Source organism: Xiphophorus hellerii, chromosome 8, assembly GCF_003331165.1.
Source record: "Xiphophorus hellerii strain 12219 chromosome 8, Xiphophorus_hellerii-4.1, whole genome shotgun sequence".
Lineage (NCBI taxonomy): Eukaryota > Metazoa > Chordata > Actinopteri > Cyprinodontiformes > Poeciliidae > Xiphophorus > Xiphophorus hellerii.
In genome coordinates, this window is record NC_045679.1 from 14,799,528 (window position 1) to 14,806,265 (window position 6,738).

Consider the following 6,738-nt stretch of genomic DNA (forward strand, 5'->3'; position numbering starts at 1 on the left):
ACTGTAGACTTATATGATAAAGAATTTTGTATTTGTTTTCCAAACAAAACCGTCTGGAAATTTAACAAAAAAAAAAAAAAAAAGAGACTCAAGATGGTGGATGATTTATTTGTTCTAAGTGAACTCACTGTTAAATTCACATCACTTTATTTCAATTAGGTTTATGGAATTATCTTTGAAATAATTAGATGCTTACAGTTTCCACTGAAAGAAAAGATGCTGGTCAAGTGTTGCAAAAGAGAACATTTCAAATTACATTGATATTGATTACAGTGAAGCTAATGATGACTTATAAGTGAAGTTATGTTAAGTGAAGTTAAGGTATTATGAAGTTCCCTGAAGTTTATACTGGATAATCAGCGATGAGGTCAGAGCTTAAAAACCTAGAATATTTACTTGCACTTTATTACTTCCTGCCTCGTAATTCTCTCCGCTTCTTCAGAAATCCACATTTTCTCACCCATGTAATAGAAGTGGCTTTGGAAAGCACACATGCGCCACCTGGTGGCTCTCATAGTTAGCTGCAGGGAGCTGGACCAGAGTCAACCAATAACATGTGTTAAGGAGGGATTTATTTTTTATATACCTCTCTTCACAAGGATGTTGAGAAACTCTTTGCTGTTGCTCTTTTTTTCTGACATGCTGTAACCTATCAAACAAAAGAAAGAGAGCAGAACACACATGCGGGTTCGTTCCCAGAAAGACTGATTCTGTTTTTAGAGGTTTCGAACTAAATCAAACAAACGGCTTTGTTGTTTATTTTGGAGTGTGTCGAAATGAGGATCATTTGGATCAGAAACACACTTGCATTGTCATTGCATGCTTTAAACTAAACCTGGCCTTAATGAGTTTATAAAAGTGTGTGCTGTAGAGGAACACCGAAGCAGCTCATGTTTCACAATCCTGCAGGAAGAGAAGTGTTGCACTCTCAGGGATTTATCGGTGTGCAGGCTGTGCACAGTTTGAACATGTCAGCTGGACCTCATCCAAAGTTAGTTTCTAAATTTGTTGGAGTGAAAAAAGAAATCCATCAGAGGTCTATTGTTTTCAGAAGAATTAGCTAAAATAAACTGCATTTCCCAGAATAATCCAGGTTTTCCAGTAAAAGATTTTAATCACCACCAGGCTTAACTAGTAGCAGATTGGAGATTTGGTCAACTTATTGTGTAAGGGGAGAAAAGTGAAATAAGGTCCGGCCACACCAGACGAGGTAGCATGAAAAATAAATTTAATGTCAATTTGATTCATTAAACAGAAGAAAATATAAATAAAACTTCCACAGAAACAGAAAGAAAGCAGGCGAAAGAACATGATACACTGCGCACTGAGGAGGTATTAATGAATCTCATTCACACTTTCTTCACATCTCAATGACTTGAAACAGCTATCTGCTGTGTGTTTGGTTTGTGGTATTTCTGACAGATGTTTATGTCTTGGTGCCAAACCGTTTATCTAAACAGTTTCCCACTGGGAGAACGCTTTGTGCTAGTCATCTTAAGGGGGGGTGAATTTCCTGGGAACACATGCTGAATCACAGTTAAAACTCTGAGTGCTTTCCAAAATTGCTACAAATAATTCTTTAGCTTTTTCTTTTTAGTTTGTTTCGTTTTTTCTCATGTTGAAAACCTCAGATATTCAGTTGTTTCTAAACTTGCCAAATCAAAGCTGTGTTTTATTTCTACTCTGAAGCAAAAAGAAAAGGATGTTTGCTTTTTAAAATGATTTAAAAGGAAAGATAGGTAAAAACATGGCATTGGCTTGTATTGCGGCCCCTTTACTGCAATACCCCCAAGACAAAACCAACCAATTACAAGAACATTTAATCAACAGAGTCAACATGTGTGTAATTCAATCTAATTATAGATTCAGATATAAAATTATGTGCTTTTGGTTACATGGAAGACGATATAAATGTCAGAAAGCTAACGCTGCACAACACTCTGAACGCAGCAACCCTTGGTAAAACACGATGGTGGCAGCATCATACTGTGGAAAGATATATGTAAGCACCAAAAGGACTGTTACCCCAAACATTCACCCAGAACTGAAGGTCATTTCACATTCATGTGGTAAATGGTCTAGTCAAAGTCCAGACCAAAATCCACTTGAACATAAGCTGGATTTTGTTTGAACAGAACAGTCTTTTAATGTACAAATGTGTTACAGATAAACCTCAAGAAGCTGTAACAAAAGGTTTCGTTATCATGTATTGACCTTTAGGGGCTAAATACAAATTCCTGTAATGTTGTTTTTTTAGATTTTTATTTCTAAAAATTGTTAAAAAGCATGTTTTTCTTCCACTTCAAAATAATGTTGGTCTGTCACTCAGCATCCCACGAACATATATTTGTGTTTGTGGATGTAACATGAAGGGTGTGAGCAGTTTTCAGGCACATATGAGGTGTTGGATACAAAAACAAAAGTGAGTTTAGAGAAAAATCAAATATTCCAACGTCAACATTTCTCCTAAACGATTTGTGTGAAAGTTTCGGATTGTTTTATTTCTGTGAACATGAATTTCTCATTTATATGACACAAGAGGATGTTGGTTGCTTCAGCCTTTTGCGGTTTCAGAATGACAGGGGTTGGGCATCTTGCCTGGGAGATATTTAATAACTTCAGTTCTGGCAGCTGTTCTACTTTTAAAGCAGCTCTGGGAGATTTCCAACCGCTTCTAATTTACTGACATGCCTGGGTCATCTTTGCGTGAATTTGTTGGACCTCAGCTGAACTTTCTGTTTGCAAATGTGTTCAAGATGACCACCATCCTCTTTTTCTTGTTTTTTTAGTCGTTTGTACAGCCAGAATTTTATGTGCACATTTGTTTGTGTATTCGATGTAATCCATTTATTCCACTGCCAAGGAAATGTTCCCTGTGCGAACTGGAACACACAGAGCGATAAAAAGTCAAATCCAACCTTTCTTGACAAATACCCTTATTTTTTTAATTTACAGGAACTCTGCACATGGATCTCTGTTTCGCAGAACTCTGTTTTTATTTGTTTAGCTGTTCATTTTCAAACCTGTTTGAAAGAAATACCTAAGGGCTTACGTAAAGTTTACTTTTGGTGGCTTTAATCAGATGTGTCTGCTTATTGTTGTGCTTTAAAACAGCAGAGCAGAGTACAATGCCGGGTGTGTTTCACCCCTGGGAAAGTACCCTTGTTCTTACAGACGTAAAATTTATCTCAAAAACTTCCTGTTAACTGCAATTACTGGATTGCACAACTAACAGATGACAGAGATAATCAAACCCACTGTTGTGTTGATTCCTAGTTTAATGCAACGTCAGCTGACAACAGATATCTATTGTTGGAGAATGGGAATGTTAAAACATCTCATGACGTTTCCACATGTCGCCTTAAACAACAAACCATTTGCTCTTTTTTCTCTGTTAGTATGCAATCTAAGTCAATAATACACATACTTATATAATCCTAAATATAATTATTTTGTCTTTTTAAATCAGTAATGAGTTGTTCAGATTATTTCAAGTGTTTGTAACTTTTCAAGCTCCTCTGGTGTGGAAAAAGCTCCCAGTTTGTCCCAGTTTTAGTCCATATAAGGGAGACACTCTGTCTACTTGTAAGACTTGGCTTAAAACTTTCCTTTTTGATAAATCCTATAGTTGGAGATGTTTGGGTTATGCTGAGGTATTTCTGTAGCTATGCTGTTGTAAGTTTAGGCTAAAGGACATACTTTCCCATTTTCATCGCTGTGATACTCCTACTACTCTCCAGTTATGTCTTATCTGCAATTATTGTTGCTGTTAACTTTTTTTGTTCTCTTTAGAAGACACAGCTGCCAATAATTTCACGTTCTCTTTCTATCATGGAGCTCCATTTATTTTTACAAACAGTTAAGCTAACATTGCCACTAACTGTGTGTACTTTGTTTTTCAGGGTAAAGATCTTAACACTGACTGTGTTTTTCTCACAAATGAAGCCACTGAAAGAGCTACTGCTTCTAATAGCTCTTTATTTATCAATACAGAGCATATTCATGGGTCAGTGGTTCTGTCTTTTATAATGTTTCTATTCTCTTTTCACATCCCCAATTGTTCTGGCAGATGGCCTTTCATACTGTTTTCTTTTCTTCTATCAATGATGACATTTGTTGTAAATCTATGCTACATGCAGTATGTGAATAAATATACTTCAGTACTGAGTGAAAGAGAAGATTTAACTTTTGAAACTTAAAACCTGAGAGAACGGATCTGTGATAAATTATTTAAAGACATTCCTCCTAGTGATCTTCTCATGGATCCTTACAGCTTGTCATGGCAGATCAGATTCCCAACACACCCGTCCTGATCCGCTCCTGCTTAAACTAGCCCAAACCTTTTGGACCAGCCTCATTTCAATGACCCAATGTTTCTCCTTCAGCTTCTATCAAAACATTCACTGTAAGCCAAATAATTTCATAAAATTATTACCTTTCCTGATTTATTAACAATGTTTCACCTCATCCTAAATGCTTTTTTTCAATCTTGAAGGATACTGTGAAGATGTTTTTTATAACGAATAAAAAACAATTAAAACCATCCAAATTCAATCCTGGTGATTTTCCCTGAAAGTTGCCTTAAATTATAACTTCATAAGTTCCCAAATGACAAATTCAGGGGGGAAATACACAACATTATCTTTAATTTGGGAGGTTTTTGTGTGGATTATGCAGAAAAATTAGGTGGCACTGTAAAATCATGGCTCATTTATAGCAATAAATAAAGCTATACAAACACAGGCATTTCTATAAATTCATCTTTTCTTGCAACAGCATCAGCTCATTGTGACATTTTTAGAAAGATCACATTTTTAATCTGAGTATTTCTATTCAATGTTGAAAGACAGTGCACAGATATTTTATAGCAAAATTACAAATGGAACAGTTATTTTTGCCACCAACAATTCCTATCAAAATAAATGTAACAAGTATTTTTTTTAAATTATTATTCATACATTGTGCTGGAAATTCATGATATAAACCTAAAACAGCTAATGGCTGTTAGACTCAATGAAGAAAATATAAAAGGCAAAAGAGGGAAACAAAATCTCCAAAGCTCACTGTTTTAAGTGAAATTATCCAGAGAGCGCTTTGGGTTACAAAGTCTCCATAGCAACAAATTGATGCTATCTACAACATGTGAGAACTGGCTTTTTGGGGGGTAAGCAGAGAGGATGGGAACCTTTTCTGCCCGAGCTTCACAACGAGCATGGGGAAGTTTGCACACAAGAACTAGTTACAGATCGCATGCTGCAGAGACAGCTCCACTGCAGGGAGAAAACTATGAGGGGCCGTTTAGGACAAAATTTACGTTTTGTCTCTCACACACTACCAAAAACTCTCGCATACTCCAAAAAAGTAGCCACGCACACTCCAAAAAATTACGTTTTGTCCCTCACACACTACCAAAAACTCACGCATACTCCAAAAAAATAGCCACGCACACTCCAAAAAATTACGTTTTGTCCCTCACACACTACCAAAAACTCACGCATACTCCAAAAAAATAGCCTCGCATACTCAAAAAAATTACGTTTTGTCTCTCACACACTACCAAAAACTCTCGCATACTCAAAAAAATTACATTTTGTCTCTCACACACTACCAAAAACTCACGCATACTCAAAAAAATAACCACGCACACTCAAAAATTACTCACGCACATTCAAAAAATACTCAAATTGCGTATACACACACTACTAAAATGTCACACACACACACACAAACGTTAACTTTCTCGCTCACATACACTGTACTAACAGCTCGCACATTCACAAACGTTAACTTTCTCGCACACATACACTACTACCAGCTCGCGCACATACACACAAACGTTAACTTTCTCGCTCACATACACTACTACCAGCTCGCGCACATACAGACGTTTATCTCTCACATACACAAGACTAAAGTTGAACACACACACAGTACTAAGACTCGTTTTATGTATGTGTGAGAGCGACACTCTTTTTGAATGTGTGAGAGCGACACTCTTTATGAATGTGTGAGAGTTGTCACGGAAGAGGCGGGGCATAATTTTTGGATCAAACTGCGCATGCGTAGATCCTAAACTATAAGTTTCGATTGTTGACTCACTGTATGTTCTATTACTTAGTATATTTGTGCTTTTAAATATATATAGAACGTTTAACTTTCTTGTAGATTAAATGTGCTATAGAAATAAATGAATCTGATTGATTGATTAAAAATAGCAAAATTGCTGTAGTACAATCTGTCCACTGGGTGCCAGTATTACAGGAATTATTAACCGGCGCCAACTAGTGCCGAAGAAGAAAGAGTTTGCTATACCGAACATGGCTAACTCTAATTCGAAACGAGAGAGAATTGGTCAGGCAGCTGCCATTTTAAACACCATTCTATCTTCTCCGGAGGCAACCAGCACTTTGACAGGCGCATTAAACGATTCAACGACTGCCCGCAGTGCTACAATCTGGCACCCAGTGGACAGATTGTACTACAGCAATTTTGCTATTTTTAATCAATCAATCAGATTCATTTATTTCTATAGCACATTTAATCTACAAGAAAGTTAAACGTTCTATATATATTTAAAAGCACAAATATACTAAGTAATAGAACATACAGTGAGTCAACAATCGAAACTTATAGTTTAGGATCTACGCATGCGCAGTTTGATCCAAAAATTATGCCCCGCCTCTTCCGTGACAACTCTCACACATTCAAAAAGAGTCTCGCTCTCACACATTCAAAAAG